The sequence below is a fragment of the Panthera uncia genome, chromosome B1, assembly GCF_023721935.1.
Source record: "Panthera uncia isolate 11264 chromosome B1, Puncia_PCG_1.0, whole genome shotgun sequence".
NCBI lineage: Eukaryota > Metazoa > Chordata > Mammalia > Carnivora > Felidae > Panthera > Panthera uncia.
This window is the reverse complement of record NC_064811.1, coordinates 26,859,900-26,885,302: the sequence shown is the minus strand read 5'-3', so window position 1 is coordinate 26,885,302 and position 25,403 is coordinate 26,859,900.

Genomic DNA, 25,403 nt, shown 5'->3' with positions numbered 1-25,403 from the left:
CACTTGGCATTCAATTAGATACATCAGAGAGTTTTCCTCAGAGTACTCAATGAAAACTCTATATTTAGAGCGTTCTCAGAAGAGGCTTGACTGTTAAAAAACTTTCCGAAATGTACATAAAGTGGAACTGTAAATGAACAATCTAGTACTTCAGGGTGAACTAATTTTTATATTATATATGTAACTATATAATATATTTTTATAAAAAATATATAAAACAGAATTATGTAACATAATATATAATATAATAATTATATCCCTCTTTGTATAGTGGCTAATATACTAGAAAAAGTAAAGATTGAAAACATTAGAAACTGATTTAAGTCAGACAGAAAGAAAAATACTGTATGGTATCATTTATATATGGAATCTAAAAAAGGTGAACTTATTAAAGCAGAATAGAATAGTGGTTACCAAAGACTGGAGGCTAGGAGAATTAGAGAGATGTTTAGAAGATCTAATGCACAACAGTGATTACAGACAACAATACGGTATTATGATCATCAAGGTGCTGAGAAACTACATCTTAATTTTTCCTACCAAAAAAAGAAAACAATAATTATGGGAGGTGATAGAACGGTTAGTTAATGCTATGGTGATAATCATATTGCAGTATGTAAATGTATCAAGTCAATACCTTATATACCTTACAACTACACAATGTTATATGCCAATTATATCTCAATAAAAATAAATTTTATAAAAGAGTATGCAGCATTGAATATGGAACAATATAGGACTTATCACAATGCAGGCACCTCCCTAAAGTCCTACCCAGAAATCTAGAACACTTGAGAAATAACCCCAGAATGGTTTGGGATTGTTGACCATAACTATTTGGGGTCTTTTTCTATAATTTAAATTCATTCAGATATATCAGCCAAACACACCCATGGACATCACTAAGAAGCATCTATTTTTAAGGGAATAAATCATTAACACATGCACAAATAAATGAGTACTTACTACGTGTGAATCCTGTGGTCAAAGTAAAATTAGTGTTGAGTATTGATAATTTTCTCGAGAAAACAACCTATTGTTATAAGAAGCTAAAAAAGAAAAACAGTTCAAGATAGTACATTGACAACTTTATTAGTAGCAAACAAAATCTAAAAATTTCTGTATTCTTTGCCTCAAGCTGGGCTTATTTTTATGTTGCTAAGGCTGCTGACAGTTGACCTGCCTGGCCACCAGCTAGTGGTAGTTTCATAGGTACTTTGAGTGGAGAACACTTCAGTGTCCCTGAGACTCAGAATCCCAGTATTAGAAAACCTCACCAATATATCTGTGTCATCGTGGAATTCTGAATGCCTCTTACGCTCCAGTGAAATTATTGAATGATTGCAAAATGTTCTGACAAGATTATGGCTTTCGTTTCTCAACATATTATTATTTGCTCTCTTCGCCAAGACCATTTGTTTCTTCAACCTCTACACTCTTAATGTATTATTTCAACTTCAAAATACTCCTATGTCCAGGTAAATAGAATTCGAAATGCAAATTAAGCAGGAGTTAATTAGATTCAGTACTGTTTGCAGCAAATTCCCGGAATGTCTGCGATGTGAGTATTTCAGAAGGACAATGTACAGTGGATGAATTATTTGGCATAACTCACTTCTGGAGTAGTGATTACTATCAACGGCGGTAAAGAGTGTGGACTCCTGGATTAAGCTGTGTGGGTTTGAAACCTGGCATAACAATTTTATAGTTTGTACACTGACTTGACTTAGCTGCAATGTTTTTTGAAAGCAGGGATTGTATCTTTTTAGTGATGCTGTTCAAGACACAAATAATTTGCTATCCTTGACTTTCAATAAATATACTGGCCTGGAAACATTTGTTCAAGTATGATACTCCCAAACCATTTTTTATAACATTAAAGCTAGTGTGTTCCTATTAGGTTCTGAGAAAATATTTTCCACATCCTGCACCCAAGAAACTTGGCCTTTGAGAATTAAGATCTTTCATCATGACAACTCGGAATATAAAAATTTAAACGCCAGCATCTTGAGGAGCTCACGATTTGATTTGCTCACATGATGCACAGTTTGTGAAAAGGTAGGACTTCTCTTAATTGGCTGATTAATTTTATCAGTGCCACACAACCGCCGAGTTTTTCTTTCAAAACAATTGCTTGGAGAGTTAAAGACGGCTTTTATGCAGGATGTGTGATATTCAAGGAGGAATTTCTATTCACTACATTGCCATGTTCTTATTTTAGAAGTTATAATAGAAGTATAATCTCTGAAGCGAGTGCCAAGTGGGGAATGTTCATCCTAAAATTACACCTAAGAGGTACTACTCTCATGCTGTTTATTTGCATGTTTGATTTAAATATATATATATTTAATAATATATAATAAATATATATAATATAAATATAAATATATATTTTTTATATATAAATTATATATATATAATTTTAGAGGCAAAAACAGATAAAAGTTTGATGAGATCAAATCATGGTGAAGATGATAGAGAATCTTCTATAAAAATTTGTATGAATGACATATACATATTTAACATGAATATTCAAGTCAGATTTTTTGGAAGGAATATATTTGTACATTAGAAATATTTTATTCATATTTAGCGATAAGCTATTAAAATGAGCATTATATCAATCAGCATAAGCTAAAAGTAGACTCATGGCCTATAGCATTAGTAACCAGTTACTTGTGTCTCCGTCTAGTAATGGAGTTTATGCCTTCCTTTTTTTATGTTCAAACATATAGCGCGTAAGACATTGTCAGGTCAGGGACACACTGGTCCTTACAAGGTATGCACCAAATTAAAGCAAATCAAGGCAGTCTAGAATCGGTGAATTTTAAACACTGACTTACAGAAATTGTTCTGGGCCTACTAAGTCTCTGCTTCAATTCTGTAGAAAGTATAAATATTAAATGTCACTGTACACATTTTCACCTCTAAGATGAATAGTCTGAGGGTCTAATGTATAACATGATGACTATAGTTGATAACACTGTGTTGTATATTTAAAATTTGCTAGAAAAGTAAAACTTGAATGTTCTTACCAAAAAAAAAAGATAAATATGTGAGATGATGGATATATTAATTAACTAGATGGAAGAAATCCTTTCACAATGTAGGCATATACCAGATCATCACTATGTACACTTTATTTTTTGATTATTTTAATTTTTTTAGAGACAGAGAGAGAGGGAGGGAGAAAGCATGCCCACAAGTGGGGGTGGGGGCAGAGGGGGAGAGAGAGAGAGAGAGAGAGAGAGAGAGAGAGAGAGAGCATCTTAAGCAGGCCCCATGCTCAGTGCACAACCTGATGTGGGTCTTGATCCCGTGACCCTAGAATGGGATCATGACCTGAGCTGAAATTAAGAGTTGGATACTCAACCAACTGAGCCACCCAGGCACCCCGCTATATACACTTTAAATATCCTATAATTTTATCAATTATACCTCAATAAACCGGAAAAAAAATCTTTCTCCATATTGAAGTATTTTAGAAAAAAAATTGAACTTTTTATTTTGGCTTGTCAACAAAAGCAAGCTTATAGGTTGAACTGAATTTAAGCTCACTTCTAATATCTCAAACTTTCCCCTTAAATTAACATGGTTATTTCTCCAGATAATATTTAGAAAGCAATTCATGTGCTCTTTTTAATTTCTCCATGACTTCTACTCCAGTGAATTCGGGGAACATCTTTGCTATTCCTTTTTCCCAGGGGAACAATTTATAAAGTAGGACAAGCCCAAATGACTTTTTTTTTCTTAACTTAGACAAGAATGCATTGTTTTGGAGGAAACGTTGCTGATCTATCTCTAAAATGATTGCCTTTTTGTCAAAGACACCCAAGATACTGTCTTTTCTCTTACATTTCTGTTAAAGTTATAAAGAACGTGTCAGTCAGTGGGAGCTGTATGTTCTTGAAACGAGGATGCCAATGTCTGTGAGATTTGAATGATGATGGTCCTAATCAGATGACAGTCTGCGGACTGTCGAAAACTCTACACTTTCATCAAACAAGATGAGTAATGTTTTACCATAAATAGTATTAATATGATTAATAGCATTTCTCTAGTAGTTAGGCTTTAGATGGTAAAAATATTTGTTAAACATTAATGATTTTTTATAGTAGGGTTCTGACTACATAAATAGATGGTTCTCCTTGCATATATAATTGCAATTACAAGTTTATATAACTACATCTACAGTTTTCCTCACTGTTTAAAGTTAAAATTTGAATGCCAGCATATTTTTAAAATAAAACGTATGCACTTTAATTTTAGTAAAGTTCTAAAAAATTAACAAAGTTTTCCTGGAGTGCTACAATGTATAAAATAGTAGGGGACCCAGAGAGAACAGCATGTAAAGCTGATAATGTGTTATCATCATACACAAAGCATGTAGGGTTTAGTCTATTAAGAAAGGGATCTTATACTCTTCACCATAAGAGTAGAAGTTGAAAGGAATTTTTGTCAGTTACCAGAAAAAAATAATGGTTAGACATTTTTATATTCTGGCAATTAAGCTCAATAAAATGTTGCATTAAGATTTACTTATGGCTTCATGAATTTGTAATATAGACCTCACATACCTTAAAAACCATTTGAGGTAGCTAATTGCAAAAATGAAATATGGAGAAGAGCTGGTTTACAGTTCACATGAAGAAGGTCTGGGAAATTTAGTAATATTCAAATCAATGACTCAGAATTGTTGGGATCTCTACAAGATGTCCTTCTCTGGCCACAGGGAATGGATTCTTTTAAACCAAATGAATAGTAAGGTCTGTAACTATTAAAAAAGGAAAGCAGAATCCCTTAGTAAAGCATCAAATTGTAAAATGTTGAAAATAAAGCCTAATAATTGTGAACTATGTATAATATTTGCATATGAACTGTTCATAGCTTTGGCTGAAGGATGGCTGAGGCCAATAACAATTATTCCAAATCTAGACTTTGCCCTAGAAAGAATGTCTCTGTGATGTCAGAAAGAGATTATGGACATGAAGCATATGATATATACCATATCATATATACACACTTATATATTATATAAAAAATAAAATAAAGTATATTATTCTATGTAATTTATATCTTATATTTGTTATATCTATAATCTATAGAATACTATGTACTACATATTATGTTACACATTATACATATTCTACATTCTATATATTACAGATTATCTATGTCTTTCTTCCTCTTTTCTCAGTTATCTCCATTTATAGGACTATATTTCTAAAATTCTGTTCATTTCCATTATCAGTATTATTCAAGGAGGGTCTCCTGGATTAAAGCATAATACCTTGGTCCTTAACACACACACATTTACCCATACATCCATACAATCTTAAGTGTGCAAAACAAGCCTGAACTAATAACATATGAAAATTATCTGGGTAATTTAAGGAAAAGAGTTACCTTTGTGTTTCACAGTTATGAAACAATTCGGGTAGATATGGTTTCTGCTTCTTATAAAGAAGTAATTAGGTCAGTCCTACTATGTAGTCCCAGAACAGCACACTCAACAGCAGCTCCAGGGTAAATATTTTAATCATACTAAGTGAGAGAATCATTCTTGAGTTTTTTGGTATACAGTAAACCTCTGGACAGAAAAATATGCTTTCCATAATTCTTGTATGCCAGAATCTTCACTGTTATCCAGAGCACGTTCATTCTCCATTATGTTTTGTAAACTCTAAAACTCATCCGTTTTAGAACTTACACAACGAGCTCAATGAAACCAACATAGGCTTCTGTGTGTGTGTGTGTGTGTGTGTGTGTGTGCGCATGTTGTAATAAGAATAGTAATTATCCATTCCCTAAAATAATTAAAACACTAATTTCTTTTTTTTATATTTAATTTTTTAAAATCTTTATTTATTTTTGAGAGAGAGAGACAGAGCATGAGCAGGTAAGGGACAGAGAAGGAGACACAGAATCTGAAGCGGGCTCCAGGCTTTGAGCTGTCAGCACAGAGCCCGACACGGGGCTTGAACCCACCAGCTGTCAGATCATGACCTGAGCTGAAGTCAGACGCCCAACAGACTGAACCACTCAGGCGCCCCTAAAACACTAATTTCTAAACATCAAAAAGTGACTTCATTCAGTTTTGTTAAATAGTATGAGAACTCCCAGACAGTTACCACTATTGGTAACATTTTACATACATGTGGTACAATTACAACAATTAAAGAAGCAATACTGATACATTATTATTAACTAAAGTCTACAGTTTAATTAGAGTTCACTTTGTGTTGTGCATTCAACAGGTTTTTACCAATGTGCAATGGCATGTGTCTGCCATTACAGTATTATACAGAATAGTTTCACCAGCCTAAAAATCCCCTGTGCCCCAGCTAGACTTCTGCCTTCCCAACATCGCTGAGCCCCTGGAAACCACAGATATTCTACTGTCTTCAGTTTTTCCCTTTTAAAAAGATTGTACAGTTGAAATCATACAGTATGTTATCTTTTCAGATTGGCTTCTTAACAATTAGCAACATGAATTGAAGGTTCCTTCTGGTAGCTTGACGGTTTGTTTCTTTTTTTCTTTTGTTCTGAATAGCACTCCACTGGATGTAGGTACCACAGTTTAAGCATTCACCTTTTTAAGGGCATCTTTTGCTTCTGATTTTTGGCAACTATAAATAAAGCTGCAGTAAACATTTGTGTGAAGGTTTTGGTGTTGACGCCAGCAATGAATGAGACTTCTTATTCATTCACATTCTTGCTAGTATTTAGTATTGCCAGGGTTTGGGATTTTATGCATTCTAATAGGTGCAAAATGGAATCTCATTGGTTTTTTTTTTTTACTATGCAGTTCCCCGAGGACATATGATGTAGAACATCTCTTCATATGTTTATTTGCCATCTGTATATCTTCCTTGGTGACTTTAATTTTTGCTCATTATTTAACTGGGTTTTTGTTTGTTTGTTTGTTAAGTTTTAAGAGATACTTCATTCATTTTGGATGTTCATAAATCCTATTACTTTATCACAAGCTTAAATCATCCACTTAACAATTAAACTAATACTAGAAGTTGATCTTCAGAAGCAACATATTCATGCAGTTTCTCAAAACATGTATCTTAGCCAACCTGCTGGGCATAAATCTTCCTACTTACTCATTGCTTTCAAGTTAAGAGCACCAAGGTGCAGGTTATAACAAAATTAAAGTGTTTATTTGTATTTGAATACACTTAAAAATACTCATTTATTAATTTGTGTGTTCAATTATGAACTAATTCCTTGGGAAAGTTAATTCTGACTCAGCATGTAGTTGCTTCTTTAAATAACTTAGGGCCAGTTCTAGATAATACTGCCATATTCTGGACCAGAGGTTGAGTGTGGGAATGACAATCAAGACAGTTATAACCTTTGAACACATTAAACAAATGTTAATCAATGACCTTGTAGGTGTTCGCCATTGGATTATATACTAAAGACCCAAAGTTGAATAAACAATGGGCACTCTCCAAGCAAAGTAATAAAAAGCACAAGCAATTAAGCAAAGATTTTAAAATAATAAATTCATGAATTTTTAAGAACTTCACTCAAATTTGAACTGGCCCATGAAATCAGCATAGAACTTAGCATAGAACATCTCTTTTAATAACTCGTTTTTAGTTGGTCACGAGGGTCCAAAAAATACCCTCTTACTGTTGTCCTGTTGTCAAAATCATTCTTCAGTTTTCCAGGAAACCCAGACTCACAGGGAAAGTCTGTCATCTAGAGGAGGAATATGTCCCAGCAAGAGGGATAGGACTTCTCTTCCATGGACTGTGCACGTGTTCTTCTCTTGCACAGTCTTAGGGGTGCTCAGCAACCATACCAAGTTCAGTTCAATGTACTGCTACCTCCAAGTAGTGTGACACAGGCTCCAAAGTTATTAGACTATATCACAGTGTAAAATGATCACGCACCATATCACAGTGTAAGATGTGCACCATATTGCAGTGTAAAATGATGTCTGGGCCCTACAGACATTCCACAGATTAGCAGTAAACTCTGATGCTATCAGCCCTTACCAAGAACCTTCATGCCCTACTTATGGAACCACGTCATCAACACACAACGCTCCTCCTCTTGGAGTCATTTCATTTTCTCTCCCCGCCATGATATTTAGAATAGAGCAACATCCAGCCATGCCATCTGGTCTCCTTGACTTGAAACTCAGATAGCACTTGGGGTATCAGGTCCTTTTCTTTCTAGAAGAATCTTAAGCTCTTTACACATGGTTCTCAATGGCTTTGTACCCTAAGGATATTGGACATTTGCATTGAGGTGAGTAATGAAATCATAATTCCAGGTCCAATATATGTTTCCTTACTTTACCTTCACAGAGAAGAAAGGAAGGAAAGGAGAGGCATGGGAGGGGAAGAAAGGAAAGGAAGGGAAAGGAAGGGAAAGGAAAAGGAAGGAAAGGAAAGGAAAGGAAAGGAAAGGAAAGGAAAGGAAAGGAAAAAAAAGGCAAGGCAAGGCAGAAAATGGGATGGAAAGAAAGGATGAAAGAAAGAAAGAAAGAAAGAAAGAAAGAGAAAGAAAAAGAAAGATGCAAAGAAAGAAAGAATAAAGAGAGGCAATGCACTTACTCTCTTGGAAAAAAAAAAAGGATTTCATGCACGAAGGAGAATAAGTAGATAGTTTAAATTATACACTAATGTTACATTCATGATCAGTGGCTATCTGTAGTCTCTAACTGGACAGCTATACACTTATGAAGAGTAAAATGAAATCTTCAGAAGTTAAAAAACCAATTCGTATTTCCCTATTACAGGAAATATTTAGTCAAGATGTGAGTTTGGGCTCTGGGACTAGAGGTCATACCTCTCCCTTAGGCCTTCTTCCCTCATCATCAGTGATGAAGGGAGGGATGTGCAGTATAAAACACTGGTCTCCAGAAGTCTCAACTCTCCCAAAAGTCAGAGAGGACCAGCACACCAGGCCTAAAAATATGCCTCCTAAACTTTGCAATCTGCTCATCAAGGATGAAAAGAAAGAATCAAAGCCTGCCACTCCTTGCCATTCAACACAACTTCACATCCCTGCTTGTCTTGAATTCGCTACAATTAATCTGATGAAGTCTTTTATTCCTCTTGATACTGATCCGCAGAAGAATCCTCCAGATCAATTGACACATCCCTCATGTTTTTAATGCCTGTCCCTATAATTCCCCCTTTCTAATTCTTTAAAATCTTTCATGAAACTCTTGAAATTTATAAGACATTATCAGAGCCATCTCTAATATCTTGCTTCCTTTCCTCTGACCTTTCCCTTCACATTTATGTTCTAATAAAAACCTGGCTTCCTTCCACAAACTCTGCTTCCCACAGAACCTTCTCAATGAGGGTAATTCTTTCTTTTTTCTTGTCCCACAGTTCTACCATAGGGCCTGTAGATGGGACATGTGGATGCCTTTCTACTGTTGCCACTTTTATTTTATTTTTTATTACTTTAAAAAAAAATTTTTTAACGTTTATTTATTTTTGAGAGAGAGACAGAGCATGAACGGGGGAGGGTCAGAGAGAGGGAGACACAGAATCCGAAACAGGCTCCAGGCTCCGAGCTGTTAGCACAGAGCCCGACGCGGGGCTTGAACTCACGGACCGTGAGATCATGACCTGAGCCGAAGTCAGCTGCTCAACCGACTGAGCCACCCAGGCGCCCCCTGTTGCCACTTTTAGACCATTCTCCTTTTATTATCCCCAACACTCCTGGTTTTGTATCAAATATCATCTGTTCCTCAGTGCTATTATCTGGCAACTGACTAGTCACACCCTATCATTTCTAGTTGTTTTTAGCTTGTGACTTATGGCTACTTTCTCTAGCACTATGTCAGTCTCAAGTTTTTATGATTTCAATTTATACATGCAGAAAAATACATAGATGATTCTTCTAATACTTTGCATTCTCAATTATTTGAACTAATTTCCTCTTATTAGCTCATTTTCAACCTACTTTAGCACTCATTCTAAAAGTTATACCCTAGGCACCACAGTGATAAATATATGTAATATACATGATATGTCAGTAAATTGACTCTGGGGGAGAAAAAAAAAAAGGCTGAGTTTGTAGAGCCTTTTTTTTTTAATTTTTTTTAACATTTATTCATTTTTGAGAGTGAGAGAGACAGAGCATGAGCGACGGAGGGGCAGAGAGAGAGGGAGACATAGAATCCGAAGCAGGCTCCAGGCTCCAAGCTGTCAGCACAGGGCCTGATGCAGGGTTCGAACTCACAGACCGCGAGATCATGATCTGAGCTGAAGTCGGACACTTAACCGACTGAGCTACCCAGGTACCCCATAGAGCTTTTATTTTTACCACGTGAACTATCCAACCATGGATGATTTTAAGGTTCTGGAGGTTTTTGTATCCAGCTTACAAAACCCCAGAAAATGTAACATTTGGCTATTACAAGCAAGTCTTAGATCATATAACACATTACTATAGTCATCTTTAATGTTCATCTATCCTACTTCCTAATCACTTATCCCTACCTGTCTACTTCAGTCCTTTCGGTCCTCCAAACTCAACAACCTGTTGGGATCTTCAATTTATTTTGGTCACCATTATTTCACTGCTCTCTACCCCTCAATGTATGTCTCCTTGATGTGTCAATTATTAGTCTTTATCTCATTTAACTAGTCAGGATCTGACATCAGTTGACCACTCACTCCCTCACTTTGTAAAAGTCCTTTACTGGGCTTCCAAATCAATACAATCTTATGGCATTTCATTTTTCTTTCTACTGTTCTGGTTCTTCCTCTCCTCGGTCTATTTTACGTGCATCGCCTCTTCTCAATTTTGGAATGCCACAGAGGTTAGTCTTTGGTTCTCTTCTCTATATTTTCACCTCCTTGTTGATCTCATCTATTTTCAGATATTTAAATACTCTGTATAGGTCAAACTCTCACAACTTTCTTCTGAAAACTACTTATTTCTTTCCAAGTCTAGACTTTTATTTTCCACTGTCTACTCAACATAATGTATACGAATCTAAAACATATCTCAAAATTAATATGTCAAAGACTAAATTCCTGACTTTAGTTGAAGACTACTATATCTTTTGACGTCTACTATATCAAAATCCTTGATGCCGTCCATGGTTCCTTTAATTTATGTCACATATCCAATCCATCAGGGAAGTATGTCTTCTCTATCTTCAATACGTATTCCTACGCATCCTTCTTTTCGCCACTGACGCTGATTCCTCCCAGATCTCATGTGCCCTCATCACTTAATTGCCGAGAGATATATTCATCTTTTTATCTTCATGCTTTGTACAGCACCTAATATAAATAGTACAGGATCACTGAATGAATAAACAAATGAATAAAAAAGTGATTATAGAGTTATTCTTGACCATTTGACTGAAAAGACTCCGTAACATTTTATTGTTTGACAGAAACATATTCTGAAAATTCTTCAACCTAATATATCCAACTTTCTCCAGAAAATGGACAACTGTTTTCTTGCCATTGTTTTCATCTTGCCATTGCTTTTTTTCCCCCTCAAATAAACCAAAGAGCAGCCTTTGCATCCTTCTTGTGAAAGGGAAAATAATTTCTCAATTTCTCATGAACTCTTCATCATCTTACACCACTTACCTGGGAATTTTTAAAATTCCCACTTCATTTCAGAACTCAAGTTACTTTACATAAGTCTTATTTTTCCTGATTCTGGACCCTCCTTTTTAAGATTTTCATTATTTTATTTGTCTCTTTTTTTCCCCTTGTCAATATCTGTGAATGTCCTATTTCCCATTGCCTCCGTATAAATTTCCATCATGCAATCCTGCCATGTTTTGTCTACCTCTCTTTTCTATATTTACTTTCTTCCCTTTTGCAACTCACATTGTCATTTTCTCCATCCCAGAATTGGCTTATAAAACTTTAATAGTTACTGATACTTTGTGGTATTTGACAGTCATTCAGAACATGAGATTATAAAGAGTAAAATACCAATATGTGAAAGAGAACAATGCATACCACACCCCCCCCGGCCCCAGAAAAAAAAAAAAGGAAGAAAAGCAGGGGCATTGGAACAGGAAACAGAAACAAAAATTATCCTGACCTGACCTAGAAAACAATAAAAGCACTTGCATAAAATCCACTACCACCACATAATTCTCATCTCTAAGGACTAAGAAGTGATGTGAAGTAATTTAATAACTCTGTTAAGCATGGCAAAAGAAGTTAAGTAGTACTTTATACCAGGAAAGATTTATGAAGATCATGGGTTTTCAGCAGGACCAAATGGTTTGAATGACACTTTCAGGGATCAGACACCTACTGACGGAACATAAGTCATTTTCATTGCATTTTTTCCTCTACAATATTACTACATCATCTCCTCTATTTCCCTCTATACTTTAATGGGTATTTGTCAGAATAAGACAAACTCTCCCACAGAAAACACAAGCCTTACTTATAATAAAAATGTGGAACAGTACAAACAAAACTCGTTTCCATCCTAGAAAGAAAAATGATTCCATCATTCTTTGAATCATTCACCAAGGGCTCAGTTGTCCTATTTTTGCCCTCAGCATTATTCCTCCGTGTCAGTGTTTTAGTGCAAAACACACTACAGAGTATGCACTAGAGAGTCTATTAAAAGCTACTGTAGCACCCAGAGGTGTGTGGAAAATGAATTATTGACAGAGTCCTACTGGAAAGGTACCATATCTATCATTTGTTTCTGATTTTTTTTTTTGAAGATTGTGTGACAGTTGTTTTTCTTCTTTATTCCTTGACATAGAGGGAGAAGAAAATTTAGATTAATATTCATTTCCATAATAAGAACCATCTTTTAGGAGAAGAACAAACATAACCATTTAAAATCCCATAGACACTGTCATATTAGTACAAACACTAACATTCAGCAATGTTGTAGGAATGTGTGTAAACTATTTTAGAGTGATTTGTGTTTGTTTGTTTTTTTAAGTGTGCTTTCTTACACAACAACTGTGGCATCTGTTTTCCTACTACTCAATTTTCTCTTGCCATAACGTACACTTTGTGTTTTTCTTTGCCTCCTCATCTTTAATCCTTTTAAACTCTGCCTCTTCATCCATATACAGCACAATAAGTGCTTATTAGCTGATTTATGGATTCTTTTTTTCTTTGAGAGAGGGCATGAGTGAGCGAGGCACAGAGAGAGAGGGAGAATGAGAGAATCACATGCAGACTCCACATTGTCAGCCCAGAGTCTGAAGAGGGGCTCATGCTCAGCCTAAGCTGAGATCATGGCCTAAGCCAAAGTCATATGCTTAACCTACTGAGCCACCCAGGCACTTCTGAAAATCATTTAAAATGACACCATCACTGTCCATATTTCATTTTCCCTAGATTTTCTTTTAAACACATAGTTAAAAGCCATCTATTGTCTTATTTTCTCATATCTTTTTACAAAATTATGCCATCTTTATAGAGGTTCCTCTGTATATAATAAATATTATATATATTTTCTAGCACTTGACTATATTTTCTCTATTGGGTATTATGTACAATTTTATTTTTAACATTGTACTAAAATGCTTATGCTGTTAAAAACTTGATTGGCATTTGTCAATTATTAAGCAAATATTTATTGAATGTCTAATGTAATAGATAATTTGCAGACTCTAATCAGGGAGCAAGATTGACTCAATTCTTACTTTTAAGGAGCTGAGATTCTAGAGGTGGGTCACCAGTGGTGGAAAAGTTAAACAAGCTCAAAATCAAGTGCATAGATATTTCTGGCAAAGTTTATAAAGAACATAGAGAATCGTAATAGCATAGACCCTGACTATGGAAGAAACTATGGCCTCTTCAAAGAACGGGGACAAGAAAAACTGATGCACATTATGTAAAGTTAGTCGAGTTTTGACTAAATTGGTGGGAAAATAATTGGTAAGAAAAAAAAAATAAATTCCTAGGTTTCCTAAGAACATGGTAAGTGTATGGCAAATTTAATCATTATTTAACCTTTCTCAGGAAGGGGCCCCAATTTGCCTGAATGAAGACTTGAACCTGGTGGAAGTGACAGACACTGGAACCAGCAAGTATAAACCTCCAAAGCTAGAATGTTCCTGGAATTTGAAAACTAGTGCAAATGTTTGCACAATAGTGAACAAGTGGATAGTGGTAATAAATGAGGTTGAAGACATTGTCAGAAACTGAATCATACCGTTCTTTGGGCCTCGGGAAGAAGGTTAGGTGTTCATTTAAGTGTGGTTGAAAGATTGAAATTGGTGTGTTTAGAGTGCAGGAAGCACATAATATAATTTATGTTTTAAAAAAATCTGGTTGATTGTTGTGGCAATGGGTAGTGGGGAGGTGAGAGAGGATTGTATTGTTGTACTCCATATGAGATATGTTAATTACTTGGACAAGAGTTTCAGCAGTAAAGGAGGAGTTTTAAAAGTTAGTCAAATACAGAATATAGTTAAGGGTGGAGTCAGTAAGATTTACAAGTAGATTGGTTGCTAGATGTGGAAGAAAATGTAATCTTTAATGACTCCTACAGTAGGTTTGGACAATTCTGCTAACATTGGTACAATTTTCAGATATGGGAAAATATTTAGGATTGATATATTTAGGGGGATATACCAAAACATATGTTTTGGTTATGATAAGTTTAGTTATGAAATGTCTTTTTTTTTTTAACGTTTATTTATTTTTGAGACAGAGAGAGACAGAGCATGAACAGGGGAGGGTCAGAGAGAGGGAGACACAGAATCTGAAACAGGTTCCAGGCTCTGAGCTGTCAGCACAGAGCCCGACGCACGGACCGCGAGATCATGACCTGAGCCAAAGTCGGCCGCTTAACCGACTGAGCCACCCAGGCGCCCCAAAATGTCTTTTAAATACAAAAGGTCAAATAGGAAAGATAATATAACATTGAGCTCTAGGATATGCTAATAATTAAAGCTTTAAATTTAGGACGACTGATCACATAGTTTTTAAAGTTAGAAAATCAAATAAAGCCTGGTAAGTCAGAGATAATACAGAAGAAAAAGTTACCCCGGGACTGTCCTGGTACTAAGAGATCTGTGAGAAAGAAAGTGTCCACAAAATGAAATTGGTAACAAAAAGGCAACTGGATAGGAAGAAAATGAGGATAATGTGGTGAAAACCAGGAACATAAAATGGTTCAAGAAAAAGGTTGTGGTATACGAATAGCATAAAATGAAGTTAACTGTACGTTGCTGGTGATTTTGATTAAAGCTACTTCATACAAATTTTAAAGACCAAAGATTATATGCAATGTATTATAGGAAAACCAGAAGATGAAAACAAAACAAGAAGAATTATGGATGCTGCCACTTTAAGATGAAGATGATTAATTCCCTTAAGATGGAAATGATCTGGCAGAGCAGGTATTAGAAAACTGTGACCCTTGGCTCAGTCGGTTAAGCGGCCGACTTCAGCTCAGGTCACGATCTCGCGGTCCGTGAGTTCGACCCCCGCGTCAGGCTCTGGGCTGATGGCTCAGAGCCTGGAGCCTGCTTCCGATTCTATGTCTCCCTCTCTCTCTGCCCCTCCCCCGTTCATGCTCTGTCTCTCTCTGTCTCAAAAATAAATTAAAAAAAAAAGTTAAAAAAAAATTAAAAATTAAAAAAAAAAAAAAGAAAACTGTGACCCATGGGCCAAATCAAGACTACCATTGGTATTTTGTAAATAAAATGTATTATCATGATGTCCATTCATTCACATACCATATATACCTGCTTTTGTGCTGAATAGCAAAACTAAATAGTCATAACAGAGACCGTAAGACTGCAAAGACTAAAATATTTAATATCTGGCCCTTTACAGGAAAAAAGTTTACTCACCTTTTCAGTAGAGGACAAAATTCATCATATAAAGGAGAAAGAGAATAGTTGAAGAAAGTGTGCTAAAAAGAATTGAATTAAGGGGTGCCTGGGTGGCTCAGGCGGTTGAGCGGTGGACTTGGGCTCAGGTCATGATCTCGTGGTCCGTGAGTTCGAGCCCCGCGTCAGGCTCTGTGCTGACAGCTGGGAGCCTGCTTGAAGTTCTGTTTCTCCCTCTCTCTGCCCTTCCCTCGCTCCACTCTGTCTCTCTTTCTCTATCAAAAATAAACATTAAAAAATTAAAAAAAAAATGGATTAAATAAAATGGCTTATTCATATATTTTCTACTCATATATTTTTTTCCACTGCCATGTAAAGAAACTAAGTGCGTAGGTGTAGATTGAGAAAGTATGGTGTATTTGGTGGTATACGGACAAAATAGGCCAACCTGGAGACCTTCACTTCTGGCCAAGATGCAACGGCAAGGATTAGATTGACCCTTCTGCCAGAAACAACCAAAAAAAAAAAACAGGCCAACAACAAAAGAAAAAGGTTTGCAAGATAGTGAGCTCTAAATATCAGACAACAAAAGATAGTGATCCTTGTGAGATGAAAAACAAATTAAGTGAGACTTGCCATTGCTACAAATGTCTCCTTTGAGAGAGGCTGCAGGGCCTGCTTAGGAAGGGGAAACCCTGGTAGAGCCCAGAGGATATGAACCCAAGAGTCTGGGAAGACCAAGAATTCGCAGGACAGAGTACTACAAAGAAAAGAGATGCACAAAGAGTAAACTCTGGAGAACTTTAATGAGTGTATTTCAAGTGGCAGGTGAATAATGACCGATGTATACATGTGAACAAACTACTCAAGACAGAGAAAAGAATTATCAAAAGAAATCGAGGTACTGATGCTCAGTACTCACACAGAAGTGAAAATCATGGCTGTTCCTACCAGTCAGACTGGAAATGATTCATCAAACAAGACCTGAAAGGGTCAAACTGTTTCCAAATAACTTAACTATATCTTAAACAAAGTTCAAAATGTTTATATGAGTGTAAAAGTATTCATCACTCAAGAAAATAAAATTTACAAGTCTAGTATCCAATAGCAAATCATCAAACCAGCAAAGAAACAAGAAAAGAGGATACATAATGAAGAGATGAATCAATCAGAAACAATAGAACTGATATAGATGTTGGAATTAGCTTGCAGGGACATAAAAACAAACAAAACCACTTACAACTGCATTCCATAGAGAAAGACAAAAAGAATCATTTACATTAGCCTTCTAGAGAAATGTGAACCCTCTTGCACTTTTGGTGTGAATGCAAACTGGTGCAGCCACTCTGGAAAACCGTGTGGAGGTTCCTCAAAAAATTAAAAATAGAACTACCCTATGACCCAGCAATAGCACTGGTAGGAATTGACCCAAGGGAGACAGGAGTACTGATGCATAGGGGTACTTGTACCCCAATGTTTATAGGAGCACTTTCAACAACAGCCAAATTATGGAAAAGAGCATAAATGTCCATCAACTGATGAATGGATAAAGAAGTTGTGGTTTATATACACAATGGAGTACTATGTGGCAATAAGAAAGAATGAAATATGGCCTTTTGTAGTAACGTGGACGGAACTGGAGAGTGTTATGCTAAGTGAAATAAGCCATACAGAGAAAGACAGATACCATATGTTTTCCCTCTTATGTGGATCCTGAGAAACTTAAAAGAAGACCATGGGGGAGGTCAAGGAAAAAAAAAAAGGGAGAGAGGGAGAGAATCAAACCATAAGAGACTCTTAAAAACTGAGAATAAACTGAGAGTTGATGGGGGGTGGGAGGGTGGGGAGGGTGAGTGATGGGCATTGAGGAGGGCACCTGTTGGGATGAGCACTGGGTGTTGTATGAAAACTAATTTGACAATAAATTTCATATTAAAAAATAAATAAATAAATAAATAAATAAATAAACCTCCTAGAGATGAAGACCACAATGACTGAGATTAAAGGAAGAAAACAAAAAAATCCACTGGTATAGGATTAGCAGATTAGATATTACAGAACATGAAGAAATCATCCAGTACAAAATCACAGAAGAAAATCACAGACAAAAACCATTGTAAAAAATGCAGAGCTTTAGTGAACCCTGAAACAACTTCAAGCAACCTAACCTGTATAATTAGAGTCCCCAAAGGATAGAAGAAAGTGTTGGGAAAAAAATAGTGAAGAAATAGTGACCAAATACTTTGTAAGATGTCTTAAAATTTGAAAAAAAAAGCATAATTTGTTATGGCAGCAAAATAAATAATAAAAAATGTGAGATAATTCTAATAGATAGAGAAAACATTTTATAAAATCCAATATCCATTACATATTAAAAACTAAAATATTCTCAGAGAATATCAACGCAAATATCCGAAACATAATACTTCTGTGAAAAATCTATCATTATCCTCACAGATAATTTTAAAATAATGAATGTTTAACTCATGTTAGAAAAAGACAAGTTTGTCCATTCTCATTCTCTATACTTCTATTTAACAATGTCCTAGATGTCTAAGCAGTTAAGTAAGGCGAGAAAATGAAAAAAGCTTTACAGAATTGAATAGAAAGAAGTAAATATGTCTTTATTTAAAAACATGATTTTCTATGTAAAAAATATGATACAATGTATTTAAAAATTACAAGAACTGTACTCTGAAAACTATAAAACACTGATGTAAGAAACTGAAGATAAACACAAAGAAATGGAAAAACATTCCATGCTCATGGGTTGGGAGATGAAATATTGTTAAAATGTCTATATTACCCGAAGCAATCTATACATTTATTGCAATCCTTATCAAAATACCAACAACACTTTTCACAGAGCTAGAACACACAATCCTAAAGTTTGTATGGAACCACAAACGACCCCAAATAGCCAAAGCATTCTTGAAAAAGAAAAGTAAACCTGGAGGCATCACAATTCAAGACTTCAAGTTATATTACAAAGCTGTAGTCATCAAGACAATATAGTACTGGAACAATAATAGACACATAAATCAGTGGAACAGAATAGAAAACCGAGAGATGAACCCACTATATGGTCAATTAATCTTCAACAAAGTAGGTAAGAACTTCCAGTGAGAACAAAGATTGTCAGTTCAACAAATAGTACTGGGAAAATTGGACAGTGACATGCAAAAGAATGAAACTGGGGGGCGCCTGGGTGGCGCAGTCGGTTAAGCGTCCAACTTCAGCCAGGTCACGATCTCGAGGTCCATGAGTTCGAGCCCCACGTCAGGCTCTGGGCTGATGGCTCGGAGCCTGGAGCCTGTTTCCGATTCTGTGTCTCCCTCTCTCTCTGCCCCTCCCCCGTTCATGCTCTGTCTCTCTCTGTCCCAAAAATAAATAAAAAACGTTTAAAAAAAAAAAAAAAGAATGAAACTGGACCACTTTCTTACACCATTCACAAAAATAAACTCAAAATGGGTGAAAGACCTAAATGTGAGGTAGGAAACCACTTAATTTCTAGAGGAGAACACAGGCATCAACCTTTTTGACCTCAGCCTAGCAACTTCTTACTAGTTATGTCCCCTGTGAGGCATGGGAAACAAAAGGAAAAATAAACTATTAGAACTATATCAAAATAAAAAGCTTCTGCATAGCAACGGAAACAATCAACAAAACTAAATGGCAACCTATGGAATAGGAAAATATATTTGAAAATGACATATCTGATAAAGGGTTAGAATCCAAAATATATAAAGAACTTACCAAATTCAACACCCCCAAAAAATAACCCAGTTAAAAAATGGGCAGAAGACATTAATAGACATTTTTCCAAAGAAGACACATGTATGGCCAACAGACACATGAAAAGATGCTCAACATCACTCAACATCAGGGAAATACAAGTCAAAACTACAATGAGATATCACCTCACATCTATCAGAATGGTTAAAAATAACAACATAGGAAACAATAGGTGTTGGCAAGAATGTGGAGAAAGGGGAGCTATCTTACAATGATGGAAGGAATGCAAACTGGTATAGCCACTCTGGAAAACAGTATGGCAATTCCTCAAAAAGTTAAAATTAGAACTATCCTACAACCCAGAAATTGCAGTATTAAGTATTTACCCAAAGGATACAAAAATACTAATTTGAAGGGATATATGCACCCTGACGTTTATAGCAGTATTAGCAACAGTAGCTAAGTTATAGAAAGAGCCCAAAGGCCCATCAAATGACGAGTAAAGAAGCGGTGTATATATATACAATGGGATATTACTCAGCCATAATAAAGAATGAAATTTTGCTATTTGCAACAATGTGGATGGAGCTAGAGAGTATTATGCTAAGTGCAATAAGTCAGTCAGAGAAGGACAAATACTATATGATATCATTCATATATGGAATTTAAGAAACAAAAGAAATGAACATGGAGGGAGAAAAAGAGAGGCAAACCAAGAAACAAACTCTTAAGTACAGAGAACAAACTGAGGGTTACCAGAGGGGAGATGAGTGGAGGAATGGGTTAAATAGGTGATGGGGATTATGGAGTGCACTTGTGATGAGCACCAGGTGTTGTATGTAAATGTTGAATCACTAAATTCTACACCTGAAACTAATATTATACAGTGTGATCACTAACTGGAATTTAAATAAAAACTTGGAAGAAATGAAAAATAAAAAAAATAAGTAAAATATTACTATAACTAAAAATGAGTTTAACAGAACAGTAGAATGTAAAATCCATATACCAAATCAACTGCATTTCTATATACTAGCAACAAACAAACTAAAATAGAAATTAACATAACAATACCATTTAAAGTAGCATCAAAATTATTAAACACTTGGAGATAAACCTGATAAAATAGGAAAGAAGCATCATATACTGAAAACCAGAAAATATTGCTGAGAAATTAAGACCAAAATAAGGAGAGACATATACTGTGTGAGTGGGTGCAGCAAAGTATGACATAAAATGATCTCAATTTACAGTAGATCAAGATCAGAAAGTGGAAGCATTATACATAAATGAGGGAGTAGAGCCTGTATTGGTGATGACAGAATGACTATAGCTCTGTGTGTAAGTGGGTAGAGTGGAGAAAAAAAAATTATCTCCAAATGTGGCATGGTCAAGAATGTAAGAAGACGGAGTGTTGGAAGGAGCATCTACTGTGCCTTGACTTTGACAAGAATGATAACAGGAAGAGTGAAGATGACAGTGATCTAATTTTTAAAATGATCAAATAATGAAGGAGCACTATTGGATCCTTAGATGATATTAAGACAAAGCTAAAAGAGTATGAAACCTGACTACACACATCTCAAAAATCCTGGAGATTTTAAAAGAGGAGAAAGAAGACATAGAATGGAAAGGGCAGTAGGGAACCGAGAAGATCCTTACTCATTTACACATGCTAGAGATATATAAGATGTGGAAAAGAGAATGGCTTCCGTTTACAAACGCTGCAGAGATAACTAAGACCCTGGTTGTATTTACAGCAAGAAGAACCACAGGACAGTGAATAATATCCAGTGAAGTTTATGATTTGGATTCTCTTTATGTTTTATGTCTATAAATCCTCATCTAACATTGTTCACTGTATGAAATTAAAAGATAGAAAAATGCAAGTACTGCCTAAGACAAAATTTCCTTTTCTACTACCAACTTATCTCTTTATTATTTATTTAATTCTACATTTCTTCTCTTTCCAATTCATCCTCTCGGGGAAAGAAAAACTCATAAAACTTTAATGATATAACTATCTCTCTTGCCAAAATTATAGTCTCGGTATTGTAACCAAACAGTTACAATCTAATTACAAAATCTTTTTTCCTTAATATGAAATTTATTGTAAAATTGGTTTCGATACAACACCCAGTGCTCATCTCAATAGGTGCCCTACTCAATGCCCATCACCCACTTTCAAATCTTAGTGTTACTTTCATTTTCTCAAGGTATGTCTCTGATCAAATTCAAGCTTACTAAATTCTACTATACCAAAATGATGACTCCATAATGCTGTTTTATTGCTTTCATCATTAATGCACTGCTCTGTTTAATTATATTCATATAAACTAATCACCTAAAATATGAACTGCTGAAGCTTCTGGCATGATTTCATTTCAAATACTGAACTGTCAGTTTGAGAAGTCGTAGTTACTATAATCTGACTTATATTCTTTACACTAAGTAACTTATTCTTATTTCTTAACGTTTGGATGGTAACTTACATATATTTTAACATGTGTGTTTGATGAATGACATGACATGTTTAATCTCAGTTATATTTTTAGTATCATTATGAATGACATAGCAAAGTGATCTCTTTCATTTACTTTTATAATTTTATAAAATGGAAACCAAGTTATAATAAAATAAAAAATTTAATTTGAAGCCTAATTCAAATTCTAGCTAAATTACACCAAATACATTATTTTTTTAAATAATGAAAAAAAATAACTTTTACTTTGTAGCATTGTTGAGAAATTTAAATGACATGAAATATGTTAGTCTAACATACAGTTAGGCATTTAATAGTCCTTTTTACTTTCAATAAAGAATTTCTGAAACTCCAGGTATGTGACCTATGTGAGATGTAGTGATAATACTGAAGTATCTCATGTGCTAGCCTTGCTGAAAGAAATAAAGTATACATATACAAAAACTGTTCACAAATGATGTTAATGTCTCTTTTCGTATGCACTGAAGTTTTTGAAACACTTTTTAAAATATATTGAATGTAAGCAGATTAGAGAAAATCCTTCGATAGGGAATAAAGCAGAGCTATACCATTAACTCTAATATTATCAGGTGGAATGGACCAGAGAAACATCTCAGCATCTTCATGAATTTCTGTGGACAGTTTTGAATCGACTAAGTAGTATACAGCTGACAGGGAATGTCGTAAGCATCTGTAAGTAAAACCAGAAAAGATTTCCTTTGCTGTCACTCAACAAAACGTTGGTCATTTGATCATTTGAATTATATTACATGTGCAGAATTTCATTGGTAGATATATAAGTAATTTTAAGAGTAAAACATATCTGCACAGAAAAACTACTGGTCAATCATAAAAATAGTTTCTGGTTTGGGTGACTTGAATGATTACAGTGATAATACCTAGACAGGAAATATCAGAGAAAAAGTTACTTTATGGAGAGAGATGATGAATTTTGACATGTTGATTCTGAGGTCCCTTATAAGCATCAAAATAAATGTCTAGGAGAAGTTATTGAGAACTTTGCTGTGGGTGTATACATGTTTTATTAGACCTCCCATGCACACCAACAAAAGACAACTGAATCATTAGGAATGTATTAGTCCATCACTTTTCCAGGATAGATAATTTTTAATTAATATAAGCCTCATTTTTTTCTTAAATAAAATATATTTCTGGTTTTACAATTCCAGTCTTTTGATCGACTTATCTTTTACTGATTATCATATTGTTTGTATTCTTTTAACTCTAAAATATGGCCTAAATTTTGTAATATGAAGTAGGGCTCTTCTCCTCTAATTACATTCCTGAACTTCCTTTTATACTATGCTTTTTTTCTTTTAAAAATAAAATTTCAAAAGTTTTTGATAAGTTCAGAAACAGATCTGTTAGAATATTGATTTTATATGTATTAGAGCTATACATTTTATTATGGAGAACTTTTAGCTTTCTTTTCCAGAAACATATCTTTTTTATTTATTTAAACTTAAAATTTCTTCTCACTAAAAAAAAAAAATACATTTTTACGAGGCAGGCACTATTAATTTATTGCTACATACACACACATTTTTTTCTATTGGGGAAACTTGAAAAATTGTACACTATATTTTCTTAAGATATGATAGATAACTTAATATTATATATGTATATATAATATTACATATATTATTTTCTAAGTACTTCATAGTCTCATAAATACTCAATACTCATAGTCCTTAGCAAAATCCTTCCTAGTCTCATAAGTACTTAGTACTCATAGCCCTTAGCAAAATCCTTAGACATTGCTGTATTCTAAAGGCATATTTTGCAAAAAAAAAAAAAAAAAATGACATTTCCTGTGATGTTAGAAATGGGGTGCTGCAAAAAGTATGGAAGTTATAATAGAATGAGCAAAATTTAGAAAAAAAATAAAACTGGAGTGAAGACAAAATACTTTTTGAGGAGGACACATCGGAAAGAATAATTTAAAAAGTTTAATTTTTCATTAAAAGGAGCCATTGTAGAAGGAAGAAGAGCAAGATTTGATAATTAATCAGATAATGGATAATCAGGCAAGGTACTAGAGAAGGCAGACAGAATCAGGCAGAGGAAGAAATTACAGCATTCCAGAAGAAACAGGGAAAGAAATAGAAGCAAAAAAAAAAAAAAAAAAAAAGTAGCAATGTTTACAAATAAATAAATTTGTAGGGGTTGTTGCAGAAATATGAAAAAGGTTTTGACTGATGGCTGCTTTTTTCTTCATGCAGGAGGAAATGTAGTTGTTATTTTTCTTACTAAATCAACATTTCTGTTCTCTCTGAGAATAGTGAGTTTTATAAGGTTGGATTTATATTAGGACTCTATCCTGGTAACTTTATAGAACTACACAATGCAATATTGTGTTTTCAGGCTTCTTTTTTTTTTTTTTTAATGGGCTTTAAAAGTCTTGTACAAGTACTAGCATTAAAAAGACTTGAGCAGTTTGATTTTTAAAGTACCTAAACGTCAATGAGATTGGAAAGTTTGTCAGTCCCATTTATATTCCATCGACTCTTGGACAATTTGTCAATGTCAGAATTTGTGCACTGTATTCACAGTTGTCTCTGTGCCATTATGCTTTTAAAGATTACATTATGTTATGGTGTATTCAATTCCCTCAAGCAAGAAATAGGAGGGCTTCCTATAGGTAAAAATATTTATTTTTACATTCAAACTGATCATTTCTGTCTTCTATCCTTGCCTTTTACTGGTTTTCAATTGTATATGTGGGGTTAAGGAATGAATCACAACTTGAGGCTTGTATATAAAAGAGAATGTGGGTGCAAATAGAGTTTGCGGAAACTCATTGTTAATTGAGTGCTGGCATTTGATAGAATGTTACTACTTTTACATTGATTGCCAATGGCCATGAGAGTAGCTTATCCTCAAAAAAATAGCAGAGCATTCCTCAGGCAAAAAAAAAAAAAAAAAAAAAAAAAAAAAAGGAGAAAAAGAAAATAATCAGTCTTTCAGGTACATTTGGAAAATATAGGTACCATAATGCAGGGAAGGAGACAAATAAAAGGATCTTGATTATAGGAAGCAGAATCTGAGACAGAAAAAACTTGATTCATAGTCTCAAAAATATGAAGCCAGTTCTACCTCATCTCTTTACTTTCTAGTCTTTCATACTGCTTAGCTAGGAAGAGGTAATCTAGGTATGGAACTGTTCCATGTTAATAATATTCTGGAGTTTAGAAACCTAAATAGTTTTCTATCTACTTCTATATTCATCTATTTCCCCCTCAATACTAATGAGTAACCCTAGTGACCAGATTGGGATCCTTAAAAGTCTTTCAGTCTAAAAGTAATCAGGGCCCCTTAGACTGATGCCAAGTAAGGATCAAGACATTTACAAGGTTAGATATCATGTATACATTAAAAAAGCAT